We start from the raw sequence: 14733 nt of genomic DNA on the forward strand, positions 1-14733 counted from the left end.
AGGCCCTGGCTGCTGAGCAGTCCCTGTCCAACAACCCCTGACACTAATCTCCCTCACAGTTTCCATCCCAGACCCCCAGAATGAAGGGGCTTAGGGAGCCCTTCTCTCTTGAGTACCATCAATAAAGTTCACTGCACCTGTAAAAAAAAAAAAAATATATATATATATATATATATATATATATATATATATATTGAATTAATCCAGCATAATTTCTTTTAACAGTTGTTATTTCCTCAGCAGTCAAATGATGCAAAAACAATATAATACCATACAGTATCCAGATTCTCTCTGTGCTTTCCATATTTTTTATTAATCTATCTCTTCTACTTCTAATTTTCAATTTTTTGACACAGAGTTTCTCTGTGTAAATTTTATCTGTTCTGAAATTAACTCTGTATACCAGGTTTACTTTAAAATCAGAGAGATCTGCTTGCCTCTGTCTCCCGAGTGCTGGAATTAAATGTGTGTGCCACCACACCCAGCTACTTTCTTTTTATTCTTTCTTAAACCATTTATCCTGTTTCTTTTTCTCTCCCAAGCCTACGTATATTTTAAAACACTCTGTAAACCTTTACAGGTTTTTCTTAATCTGAATCTGTCTTTACTGTAAATCTTTATCTTTTTGTGGCCACGAGTCTTTTATCTTGTAAACAACATTGGTCAAATGAAAGCCATGGCTGTATTAGCTGAGGTCTATCCAAGATGGCAGGGAACTGGGTTGGGGGGGAGGAACTGATAGCTGGCTCACTACCTTGGTCTAAGCTGCTATCCAGCAACATGCTGCTGGCTTGGAAATGTGGTCCCTGCCATTGTCAGCTCTCGTACACACCATTCAGTTGTTAGCAGAGCTCTTTAATAGCCTTCTGGTTTTTTGCCACTAATGCTGAATCAGGAAACATCCCTTAAAGGAGCCACACAAGTCTCTGCGTGTCTCAAGCAAAACAGAGCCCAACTGAGAAAAATGCTGCTACCAAGAAGCCTTGCTTGTCTTTGTTCTTTTGTTTCTAAAACCCTTTCTTTAGCTTTTGTTAAGTTTTAAGTGAAAGTTCTTCAGTATATGTTGGACACAATTTTGATATGAATATGTTTTTCCCTGCCAGTCTGGACCTACAGCTGCGCCAGCACCACATAACAGACAGAGACACTGTATTAGATATAAAGCTGTTGGTCACTTAATAAGTTCTTTTTTTTTCAGTTTGCCAAGCTGTGACTGTTTATTAACTGACCAGATTACAAGAATACCACAGGCAGCACCTTAGTTCATCTGTCTAATAAGCCTGTTTATCTGGTCTTCCCCTTGTGATAATGCTTTGCCTTTTCATAGAATAGCTTCCTCCATGCCTTCCGGAGTGTCTTCAGTGCAAACTTTTTCCAAAAGTGCTTCACCTTCAGCTCTGTGAAATTCCTTCGCTTTTTCTTAAGGGTTTCTGGCACAACAGGAATCTTCTTTTTCTTCTCCGGTGTGGCCTTCATGGTTCCTTTGAGTGTGTGTGTGGGGGGCACACTTAATAATTTCTTATTGGCTAGCTCTGTATTAAATATTAACCAATTTCTACTAATCTAAGTATTTCCAAGTGGTCTTATCTTACCGGAGAGAAGGGCCGGCATTCTGCTCTCTCCATCTGCCATCTTGAATATCCTCCCTACTACTTCCGGAATCCTCCTTGTCTCCATATGTGTTATCTTGCAGTATTTAAAATAAACATCATTAGTGGAAGCGACATAGCAGTGCATTTCTACATTAGGCAGATTTCTTTAGGATGCAGCTTATTAAAAGACATGCAGGTAATGACAAATTGGAATCTATCCAGAGGAAAGTAAGTGGACTGGGTCAGAATGGAAATCAGGCCAGGAAGCCAAAGGAGCTAGAAGCACGGAGGATAAAAATCTTTAGAAATTTATTTTAATTTAAATAAAATTGCTCAGCCAGCATGGTGGCCCACATCTTTAATACCATCAGCACTCTGGAAGGGGAGGCAGACCACTTCCCAGCCTATAGAGTGAGTTCCAGGGCAGCCAGGGCTACATAGAGAAAACCCCCCCAAAAAACCCAAAAAACACTATGTTTTTGTATTAAAGGACTCTGAGCAGACAATCAAGCCACCTGGAATTATGTAAGATGTCTGGCTGGAGGTAAACAGTGAACATCTCCTCATCAGAGGCACATAAAAAGAATTAAGGATTTAATTGATGACTTATTTATCCCTTCCCACTTAAATTTTGTGGCAGAGCTTTGACAATGTTGTGGACTTGTACTGCCTGCCTAAAGAAGGCAAGGACAGAGGGGCTAAGGAATGAAGCTCTGTGGTCCTAAGTGAGTTACAGCAAATGCCACTGTAAGTCTGTAAATCTGGCTTACTACCCCTAACCCTTCAAAACCGGCCTTCCCCACTTCCTGGATCCAATGGCCATTCCCTTCTCCCACAGTCTCTGGCCTGTAGAAATGCCTGGCATCTAGCAGGAACTTGGGACTCTTGTACTCTTCTTTCCTTTGGGGTCATTTTAAAATTGGTTTCATTATTAGGCTGAAGATAGGTAAGTGATGACCTAGAGTGTGTGATTCCAGGGGAGCTGTATATCTTTGAAGGGAAGTCTAGAATTTCATTGCTGCTTTGTCCTTTGAATCTTGAATGCTTTCCAAAATTATTTTGCAAAATTGCCAATAATTACGGGAAAGGGATCACCTTAAGATGCCAGGAAAATGGAGGAGGAGGAGCTCTGCATTCTGCAAAGGGCCTTTCCTAAGTGTCTAGAGGAAGTTTTGTGTGCTGGAAGGCTGGGCAAGTCAAGAAGCAGAGATCTTCAGAGAGCGGGGAGGAGTGGGGGGGAATTAATGCAAAAAATCTATTAAAAGTATTGTTTTTATGTAAACATATCCTCCTTAGACTTTATTAGATTTCAATATTTATATACATATATACATGTACATGTATATATACTTACACACACATATACAGACACGCATACATACATACATACATACATATACCCCATACTACCTCCACATTCTCAACTCTAGCTACAAAAGGCAGGTCATACAGAGCTGCTGCCAGAGAAGTGTATTTTTCATTGTTCATCAGAGAAGCTTCTTTTTGCAGCAAAGACCATTATAGAAACCATAACTCATCAAAATGCAAAGAGTAGCTGATTATGAGGTGCGCCAACTGATACATATACAACATAACCCCTACACCTAAACTAGATAACACCCCAGCAGACTGGGCATGAAGATTCTAAGATTCAGAGTACAAGGAAGTATGCTGGGAAATATTGTCTCCTAGAAATGTCAGGGAAACCTTGCCCTTACCTCTCAGTAATATGGCTGCCTAAGCAAGAGCTGAACAATAACATCAGTTGGCATGCCAACATAGACAGGGAAAATCTCACAAGGATCCTAGATGAAGAACTACAGACAATCTGCTGAGAGATGGAGAATCAGTCTTCTCCAGGGACAAGTGGTCATCCCTAAACATATGAGCAACACTAAGTGAGCATTTGGTGTTTATACACTTATATGCATATACATAGTATATATATTGTTAACAATAAATAAAGAGTAAGAGGCCATAAATTTGAGGAATATGGGGTAGGGGACACAGAAGGAATTGGAAAGAAGAGCAAGCAGGAGGAAATGCTATAAATGCAGTAGTCATAGATGAAATTCCCAAAAAAATCAACTTGAATTGTACAATATATATGTACCACAAGTTCTTTTCTTTATTTTTAAAATTTTGTGTGTGTGTGTGTGTGTGTGTGTGTGTGTGTGTGTGTGTGTGTGTGCGTTCGCGCTCACACGCATGGGTGTGGGAGTACATGCATGTGCACCTGTGTTCATGTACCATGGTGCACATGAGGAACTTAGTAGACAACTTGTGGGAGTGAGTTCTGTCTGACCATGTACATTCCAGAGATTGAACTTGAGTTTTCAGGCTTGGTTGCAAGTGCCTTTACAAGCTAAGACATTTCATTGGTCCAAGTTTTTTTTCCATTTGGTTGTTGAACACCTAGGTTGGTTCCATAATTTCGCTGTTGTGAATAAAGTTGATATGCAAGTATCTCTGTGCCCTTTGTCTTAAAGTTCTTGGGTAAGTACCCAGGAGTGGAATAGTTGGATTATACAGTGGATATACTTTTAGTTTCTTTGAGGAAACTTCAGGGTAAATTACATAGAGGCTGCATAAGTTTGTGTTCTCATTGGTCATGTATAAATGTATCCTTTTTCATATGGGAGAGAAAGAGAAGGAGGGAGAGAAAATGGTGTGTGTGTGTGTGCGTGTGTGTGTGCGTGTGTGTGTTTGGGGGGACATTTCAGGCCAGGAGTCAACATTAGTTATCTTCTTCTATCACACTACATCTTAGTTTTTCTCACTTAGTCTGGAGCTTACAAGCCAGCAAGCCCCAAGGGTCCTCGTGTCTGCCACCTCAGTGCTGAGATTACAGGTGCACACATATTATATTGGGGATATGAACTCAGTTCCTTATGGTTTCACAGCAAACCATTACTTACTTAACTATCTCCCATGCCTAAGGGAGGAGTTTATTTATTCAGGGTCGCTGCTTAAAATTAGAAGAACTAATTAAAAAAATGGAACAGCTAGTAGTTCCTATTCCTACCTAAAAAAACCCTAAAGTATTTTTAAAAGAATATTGGTACCCAGATTTCATTCAAATTAGAAGGTTCTAATTTAATTAGTGTGTGCTTTGTTAATTTTATAGAACTTCCCACATTAGTGAAATGAACAATAGCAACGAATCACTAAAACAAGAGAAACAGTAAGATGTAATTCAGCCTGACAGAGAAAAAGTAGAGGCTGAGTTAGCTACCTGTTCTCATGTAGGGCAGGACCCATGGGTTAGAGATGGCAGGATTTTATTGTTACCTAACTACAGTTCCTTACTTTGAAAGTGACTGAGAACTGGAAGGGCAAGCTTCTTGGCTAGGGTGAACAAGGTTTCTAATTAACCTGTGAGTTTTCTAACATAAAAATTGTAAGTCTGGCTGGGCATATGTCAGAAATTATAGAGTGTTTTCCTAGCATGCACAAAGCCCTGGGCCTATACTCACTACAGCATAAATATAGTGTGGTGGTACAGGGCAGTTGTGTGTGGGTAGATGGCAAGAGGATCAGGTCACTATAGGTTACATAGTGTGTTGGAGGACAGCCTGGGATACATAAGACTATGGTAATATTTTGTTTATGCTCTAACAAATAAAGCTTGCATGAAGATCAGAGTGCAAAGCCAGCCAGACTAGTTAGCCACAGAGGCCAAACAGTGATGGTACACACCTTTAGTTCAGGAGATAGAGGCAAACATATCTCTGTTAATGCAAGGCTACCCTGAGTTATAGATCCAACCTAAAAGAGAAACAGAGCTAGCACAAAGGTGATCTCAGCACTTTGGATTCTACACCTTTAATCCCAGAATTAGAGAGGAATATAAGGTGGGAGGAGACAGGGGCTCAGTGCACTCTGAGGTTTGATGGAACCAGATACATTCTGAAGATGCAGTCTGAGGACAGGATAGCCCCTTTGGTCTAGAACTCTCTAGTGGCTGGATGTTTTGCTTCTCTGGTCTTCAGCTTTAACCCAATATCTGTCTCTGGTTTTTTGTTAATAAGACCATATTTCAAAACAAACAAACAGAAAACAGACTTTCAAATCCTATGCAACAGGCAAATTTGAATGATTGGTCAACTGACATAAAATGGATAAAAGCATTTGAATCTTAAAACACACCTGTAACCTCAGCAGTCAGGAATCTTGAGATGGGGGTATCATGAGCTCAAGACCTGCCTAGGATACATCATAAGACCATGTCTCCTAAAACAAAACAAAACTGTAAGTTGTCCAAGCACTTATTAGAATAACCACTTTCGTTTTGTCATTTTTCTATTCTGTGAGTTGAGGTGAACCATTAAATGCTGCTCTATCTGCTTCTTTCACTGTCTGCTAGAAAATGGATTATTTGTGAAGGGGCTTGATGACCTATAAAGCACTAAGTAGACTTCTGGATAGAATGTTTTAAATAATAGACCTTTTACTCTGCTGAAAATGTCACAAGATGTTTTTCAGTTACATCTGAAATATCTACTATGGGGAGGCAAGCTAGTTCTTAATTATTGTTCTGGTTAGTTTTTTTGTCATTTTGACCCAAGCCATAGTTATCTGCAAATAAACTCAACTGGGAAAATGCCTCCATCAGATTGTCTGCAGGCTGAGCTGTGGGGTAATAATGATTGATGTGGAGAGGCCCATCCCACTGTGGGTAATGCCAGCTCTGTGTAGAGGGTCTTGAGCTGTATGAGAAAGCTGGCTGAACAAGCCAGTAAGCAGTGTTCCTCCATGGTTCTGCTTTAGTCCTTGTCCTTTTGGAGTTCTTGCCTTGGCTTCACTCTATAATGGACTATGATTAGGATATGTAAGCCAAATAACCCTTTTGTCCACAAGTTGCTTTTGACCATGACCTTTTATCACAGCAATTAAAACCTAACTAAAACAGTTATGTATTTCTTCTCATCTATAAGTATTATTACTTCTTCCCCCAACATTAAAAAAATCCTATGATATCAGGGTTTTTGGAATGTAGCTTATCAATAGCATACTTTCCTAGCATGTGCAAGGTCCTAGGTCCCACTTTGCTAATATAATAAAAAATGAATAATTTTAGACTATCAGAACTGTAGTGCTAACTTCCACAGCACATATACTAATATTGGAACAATCCATAGCAGATTAGCATGGCCTTTATGTAAGGATGACAGCAAATTTGTGAAGCAATTCAAATTTTGTTACCATACAGTGTTGGAGAGGCTAGGTAACAAGGAGGGCTCAAGTTGGAAGGCATGAATGTCCCTAGGAATGGGAAATAGAAGAGATATCCTGGGTAAACTGGGGTCCAAAGGGGATAGATAACTTTATGGATTGGGTTGCAGGTGGGTGGGTGAAGGGGGACAGTACTGAAAGAGATGTCTAGAAACGGGGGCGGGGGCTTTGGATGATCAGGTAGAAACCCAATGCAAGGGAAACTTCCATGAGTCTTCAAGGATGACCCCAGCTAAGATTCCTAGCAACAGTAGATAATAGCTTGAACTGTGAAGAGTGATGACTACCTCAATTGTCATCAGAGAGCCTTCACCCAGTAACTGATGAAAACAGATCCAGAGACCTAAAGCTAAACATTAGGCTGAGCTCAGGGAATCCTGTTGAAGAAAGGGAGGAAGGGTTGTAGGAGCCAGGGATTCAAGAACATCACAGAAAAACACACAGAAACAACTAACGTGGCTCATAGGAACTCAAAGAGTCTGAACCAACAACCAGGGAGCATGCATGGGACCAACCTAAACCCTCTATGTGTATGTGACAGTTGCATAACTTTGTCTATTTGTGAGACTCCTAACAATAGGGCAGAGGCAAGGGGGAAAGTAATGGGAGGAGAGGCAGGAGGGGAAATGGAGGTCAGGATATAAAATAAATAAATAAATAAATAAATAAATAAATAAATAAATAAATAAATAAATAAATGATAAAATGAATGTCAGAACTCTAAGAAACAACATATACATTTCAGTCCTATTGCACATTGAATAGGTGGATTATGGCCTGAGATCATAGTTCAGCGTTAACATGTGCAAAGCTCTGAATTAGATTGTCAGCATGGCCAAAAAAAAAAACCCAGTAAAGCCAAATGGATGGGTAGATGGAGACCTTCAGAAATACAGTAAATGATGCAAGATCCCAAGGTTCCTCAAAGCCAGGAGCTGGATTGCAAGTGCAGCACTCTTGGTACTTTGCTCCTTTCCAGAGTTGTGTGTCATTCCACAGTCACATCTCTGAGCCCACAAATCCACACTTTCTTTTGGAGGATGCTGTGTTTGACTTCTACAAACACATGTGGTTTGGTGGTTTGTTTGTTTGTTTTGGAGACAGAGATTTTCTGTGTATGCCTGCCTGTCCTAGTACTTGCCCTATTGATCAAGCTGGCCTCAAACTCACAGAGATCCACCTGCCTCTTCCTCCTGAGTGCTGGACTTAAAGGCATGTGCCACCACCACCTGGAATATGAAAAAGAAAGAACTATGGGAGCTTAAAGCAGGGGAATGGAATGCCTGTGGAGGCATCTGTGGTTGTGAAGTACTTTGGTGAGATGAATCTAGAAGAAATGTAATTGTTTTTCTGATAAACATGGGAGGCTATTCTGACATGGCAACAACCCAGTTATCATCTAATGGATTAACAAAATCAGAAAACAGGATTTTGTACATGGACTTTCCGGATGTGAGTAACTGTATAAGAGATGAGATTGGCATTATTTAGCCTGCAGGTGTCAGAATACCACTGGAAGGTGTTAGGCTAAGGTTTTGTGTTTCGCATTTTCATAGCTATATCTCATCCTTTTGGCAATCTTCCTACACCAGCACTTTAGGTGGTTGCTGCTGAAACCGATTAGTGTGCTTTAACCACTGGTAACTCCAGGCCTTTACTCAAAATGAGTAAGGAAGTTCCAGACCTGATCTCAATCTCGAAGAAAATTTTGATTCTTCTGTCCCAAACCACTGAATACTGGAGTTGATGCCTTGTGTTGACTCATCCTGGGGGACATGAGGCTGGTAGGAAGGCCAGCCCCACCCTCCTGTCTGGGCTGAGCCATGTAGACTTTGGGCCCAAAATGTGCTTTCTAGGCAACTCTGGGTCAGGACATCAGGACTCCCCTGGCTCTGACATGTACTATTCTCTCTCAAGGTGTTTTTGTTTTGTTTTGCTTTGCTTTGCTTTAGTCTTTATTGCCATCTATATAAACAGAACTCTCACACTTGCCTTTTGAGCTTCCCATGGCATATGTCCCCATGGCATAGTTCTCTTTCTTTTCGTCACATTTAATTTTCCTAAATCATGTTTCTGGGTGTGTAAACATTATGGTATCAGAGAGCAGGGGATTTCTGTAAGCTACGGAGTTGAGGGTGGAGTACTCCTGGAGGAAATTACATTTGACTTGTTTTATTAAGGGTGGATATTTGCATTCATTTCTGACTGTGGAAATTATGTAGCTAGCTGGAATTATAACCTAAAATAAATCCTTTCTGTCCTTGTTTTTTTAAGGGAGGGTTGTCAGGCTATTTTATAACAGCAACAGAAATGAATCTAGGACAGGTTTTGACATATGGTAGGTTTTGAAAGTCCATAAGAGGGGCAGAAAGACCATTCAATGAATAAAGACATCCTAAGGACTAATGTGGCAGAAGAGAGAGCTAACTCATCATGCTGTCCTCTGACCTCTACATGTGTGCCTCCATACACACACCTCACCCAAAAGAGAAATAAAATTAGTTTAATTTCTATAAGCGGAAATAAGGATGTATATGGCTTAAGTGGCAGGATGCTTAACTAGTGAATACAAAATTCTGGGTGGAATCCTTGAACATGCTGTGAAGCAAAAAATAGCATTGAATTCCTGATACTCCTACATCCTGGTGCTGGAATTACAGGCCTGCACCACCATATCTGGCAGCACTCAGGAGGCAGAGGCAGAGGCAGAGGCAGAGGCAGAGGCAGGTAGATAGATCTCCATGAGTTCTAGGCCAGCATGGCCTACACAACAAATTGTAGAAACACTGGAGCTACACAGTGAGGCACTGAATGAGAGGAGCGGGGAGAGGGGGGCTCAGTTTGAGGTCGCCTTAACTCATATAGTGAGTTTTAAGAGAGTTGGCTCTACAGTATGAGGCCCTCCCTTTCCACCAAAGAAAAGCACTAGAATTAGTGTTTTGGCACATGCCTGCAATTCCAGCATGCCAAAAGCGAGGCAGGAGGATTGCTTCTAGTCAAGGCCAGCCTGCACTCTATAGTAAGTCCCAAGCCAAGCTGAGTTATTTATAGAAACACTCTTTCAAAAAGGGGAAGATTTTGAACAAAGTACACATGTTCATGAAATTGTGAAAAACACATAATTTCAAAATATAATGAAAAAAGATGGCATCAGCCACAGAATCTTGACTTGGGTTCTACAGCAGCAACTCCTCTATAGGGCAGTTTCCACCAAGTAGAAGGGCTCCATGCATGCTATTTAGACCCTACACTCTTTTTACTACTTTGCTGATGAAAGTGGGGATAATGACCCGTTTCTGTACTGAAGAGTATACTCATAAAAGAATTATCACTGGGTGGTGGTGACATACACCTTAATCCCAGCACTCAGGAGGCAGAGGCTGGTGGAACTCTGTTACAAGTAGGTTTTCCTGCCAGCCTTGTCCCTCAGGTTCACCAGCCTCAAATAACACAGAGACTCTATATTAGATATAAAGCTGTTGGCCTGTTAGTAGTTTCTTATCAGCTAACTCTGTCTTAAATACTAACCCATTTATATTAATCTAAGTATTTCCAAGTGGTATTATCTTACCAGAGAGAGGGCCGGAGTTCTGTTCTCCTCATCCTACATGTTGAATCTCCTCCCTACTTCTTCCTCTCTCCTGCTTGTTTCCTAGTCCCGCCTATCTTGCTTTCCTATTGGCCAACAGTTCTTTATTTATTAACCAATAAGAGAAACATATTTACTGAATGACATCTGCCATCAGATCTCTGTGAGTTCAAGGCCAGAGAGAATTCCAGGGCAGGCTCCAAAAACTATAGAGAAACCCTGGCTTGGAAAAAAAAATCTCAAGTAATTACAGAAAGACTTTCACTACTACCCACTTTGGGAATCACTGATGACTCCAACAAAAAGAAACTAGTGAAAGAATTTGAGAGGGAATGTGCAATAGCACAGTAGTTGAGTATCCAGAATGTGGAAAAGTATTTCTATAAAAAGGTGACCAGTACAACAAGGTGACCAGTACAATAACATATGACCAGTTCATGATAGAGTCTTGAACCAATTCAGGACAATTAGAAGTTCTATTACAAGTTTTAAGTACTTGTGGCTCTCCGAATCTTAAATAAGCGTTTTCTTGTAATGAATAGAATTTTTTCTGTCCCTTGTCACATGTTTCAAAATTTCATGTCTTATATAATACAATCATTTTACATCCACTTTTAATTTATACTAGTGTAACTCCATACAGTAAAGTGAAAAAGAGCCATCACTCCAAGTTCCAGTGTATTCTCTAAGTATGATACTGCCAAGTCTGATATTCACTAATGGTTTTGTTTCTACCTTAGAAGTGCTGGATCACAGGTATCTATCAACATGCCATTCTTTTTCTGTTTGTTTCAGTTTTTAAAGTTAGTAGTGGAAATTTTAATACAAGGATTCATGCATGCAAAGCAATCATTCCACTAACTGAGCCACATCTTTAGTCTTACAAAAATGTATTTGTTGCCAGGCAGTGGTGGTGCACACTTTTAATCCCAGCACTTGGGAGGCAGAGGCAGGGGGAATCTCTGTGAGTTTGATATCAGCCTGGTCTATAAGAGCTAGTTCCAGGACAGCCTCCAAAACCACAGAGAAACACTGTCTTGAAACTTACCCCAAATGTTATTTGATATATATATATATATATATGTGTGTGTGTGTGTGTGTGTGTGTGTGTGTGTGTGTGTGTGTGTGTGTGTGACTGCTTGAGTGTATGTGTACCACATGCATTCAGGAACCTCCAGAATCCAGAAGACAGTGTCAAGTCCCCTAGAACTAAAGTTGCAAGTTGTTGTTCTGCATACAGAATTTGGGCTTTGTGCAAGAGCAGTAAGCTCTCGTAACCAATTTCTCCAACTCTCATGCTCTACCATAATATAAGTACACCATTTTCCCTTTCTAATCCCAACTTTCTCACACACTAACTCTTCCTTTTGCACTCATTCAAATTTATTACCTTTTTTCCTCTAATTTTGCATATATATACATATATATATTGCATATAATATATATGTCTCTAATTATATATTTCTCTCTAAATGTTATTCAGGTATTGCATATATATGTATATCACACACACACACACACACACACACACACACACACACACACACACACACACATCCCTAAAGTCCATTGGCAAGTTGGCCTAGGCAAATCACTGAGGTTCAGGTTCTATATGAGTTCCTGTCTCAAAAAATATGGTGGACTGAGTGAGAAAGAATCCTGACACATTTGGTCTCCACATGTACACAAATACTGGTAAAAGCATCTGCACTCACATGTGTAAAGTATACTGAATGTGATGATTTGAATAAGAATGATCCCCATAGGCTCATATATTTGCATGCTTATTTATTAGGAATTGGTGCTACTTAGAGGGATTAGGAGGTGTGGGTTAGATCTGCTTTGTTAGAAGAAGTGTATCACTGGTAGGTGGTCCTTGGGGTTTAAATGCTCTCTCTCTCCCTCCCTCCCCCCCCTCTCTCTCTCTCTCACACACACACACACACAGACACACACAGACACACACATATCCTTAAGGAGGAGGCTTTCAGGTCTAATCCAACTCAGGTCCTCTGGGCCCTGTGTCTTTAGCACTGGGGACTTACCTTCCACCTCAGGGCAGGGCAGCAACAGAGGGCAATAGCAGTAATCTATAATATTTTAGGAGTTTCTTGCACAACTCTGACCAACTCAAAAGAAGACTTATGTTGGTGTTTTTGTTAGAGAGTCTTTGGCTCTTGAGGGGAGGATTGTCAAACCAGATGGGAAATTTTCATTTAAACTACATGTGTGTACACATAGACTTGCATGCACTATAGATGTTTTAAGTAGATAGTTAATAGTATAATTCCTTATGACATATTTAGACAGCCTAACAGTTATTTTACCCTCATTCTTCGGTAATAATTTCTTCCCCTTCCCTAATAAAAGCCCCCACTCAGTTTTATCACTTTCCCTCTCAGGTAACTTGTACCCTACTATTCTCCTCTATCTTGCTTCTCCTGAACCCAGTGTTTTCTTTTTACTCTCCTTGTGTATATAGTTACTCTAGGTTAGATACCCACATATAAAGATTTGGTACTAGGGACCTCAGATAATAAAGAACATGCAACATTTGCCTTTCTGGACCTAGATAACTTCACTAAATGTGATCTTTTTTAGCTGCATCCATTTACCCTCAAAGTTTATGCTTTAATTTTTTCTTTAAGGCTGAATAGGGTATTCTACAATGCATAATGTACTGCATTTCATTATTTGCTCATCAGTTGGAAGATATTTGAGTTGTTTGCATTTTCTAGATATTGTGAATAAGCAGCAAGAATAATGGTTGCATAGCCCTTTGAGAATATGCAGAGGAGTGGTATAGCTGGATCAAGTAGTAGATTTATTCTTAACTTTATGATGATTCTCCATCTGATTTTAAGAGTGGCTGTGCCAATTTGCAATTCCATAAACACTTAATGAGGGTTCACTTTTCCCAGTACCCTCTCCAGTGTTTGTTGTCAGTTGTTTTGTTAATCTTAGCCATTCTGGATGGGATAAGATGAAATCTCAAAGGTGTTATGATTTGCATTTCCTCAATTGCTAGGGAAGATGAAGAAGTTTTTTAGATGTTTATTAGTTATATTTATTTCTTCTTTCTAGAACACTTTGTACATATCCCCAGCCTATTCTTTTTGTTTTGTTTTGTTTATTTGAGACAGGGTTTCTCTGTATTGCTTTGGAGGTTGTCCTGGAACTTACTCTGTATACCAGGCTGGTCTTGAACTCACATAGATCTGCTTGCTTCTGCCTCTCAAGTTCTGAAATTAAAGGTGTATACTACCACCACCTGACTAGCCCATTTTAATGGGTCATTTGTGGATTTGACTCTGTTTTTTGAATTCTTCATATATTCTGGTTATGGAATCCTCTGTGAGATGGACAACTGGAAAAGATGCCCATTCTGTGGACTTTTTTACTCAATTTATTGTTTCTTTAGCTGTGCAGGTATTTCTTAGTTGTAGGAAATACCATTGGTCAATTATTCATTCTTGGAATAATGAAGTCCTATTCAGAAATTATTGTCCCTATACCTTTATCATATAGGGTACTACATGTTTCTTTTAGTAGTTTCTGTGTTTCAGGTTTCACACTTAATTCTATGATCCATTTGGACTTAGTTTTTGTGTAAGGGGATAGATACAGGTTTACTTGGACTTTGAAATTTCCCAACACCATTTGTTAAAGATGCTTTCTTTTTTAGCATCTTTGTAAAATATAAAATGGCTGAGTTATACGTGCTTGTGTTTGGGCCTTTGATTTTGTTCCATTTATCTACATATTTGATTTGTACAAGTACCATATTATTTTAATTGATGTGGCTCTGTAATATATCTTGAAATCTGGAATTGTAATCCTTCTAGCATTGCTCTTTTTGCTCAGGATCATTCTGGGTATCCAGGGCCTTCTGTAGTTCCACATGGATTTAAGATTTTTTTTCTATTTCTGTGAAAAATGAGATAGGGATTTTGATTGGTATTGCATTGAGTCTAAAAAGAGATTTTGGTAGAATGGTCATTTTCACAATATTAATTCTACTAATCCATGAGCATTATCTTTCCAGTTTTTGTGTCTTTCTCTGTCTCTTTCGTTAGAATTTTAAAGTTTTCAGTGTAGAGTTCTTTAAGTCCTTAGTTAGCTTTATTCTTGATATTTTATTTTCTTTGCAAATATAATGTGCTCATAATTTTCTTGGTATGTTTGTTTTGGGTATATAGAAAAGCTACTGCTATTTGTAAATTGATTTTGAATCTTGTGTTGCTGAAATTGTTGACCATTTCCAGAAGTTTTCAGGTAATTTTTTTCGGGGATCTCTTATTATAATGCCATGTTATC

The 14733-nt window shown here is 39.5% G+C and overlaps 1 non-coding gene across 1 annotated transcript; it reads left to right on the forward strand.

Annotated features, from left to right (window-relative positions):
• The first annotated feature begins 6687 nt into the window (after window positions 1-6687).
• Window positions 6688-6793, forward strand: LOC127217878 (U6 spliceosomal RNA). Its single transcript, XR_007834127.1, has one exon. It is a non-coding gene; the product is annotated as a U6 spliceosomal RNA (small nuclear RNA).
• Window positions 6794-14733: the final 7940 nt, after the last annotated feature.

Source organism: Phodopus roborovskii, unplaced genomic scaffold (genome assembly GCF_943737965.1).
Source record: "Phodopus roborovskii unplaced genomic scaffold, PHOROB, whole genome shotgun sequence".
NCBI classification, from domain to species: domain Eukaryota; kingdom Metazoa; phylum Chordata; class Mammalia; order Rodentia; family Cricetidae; genus Phodopus; species Phodopus roborovskii.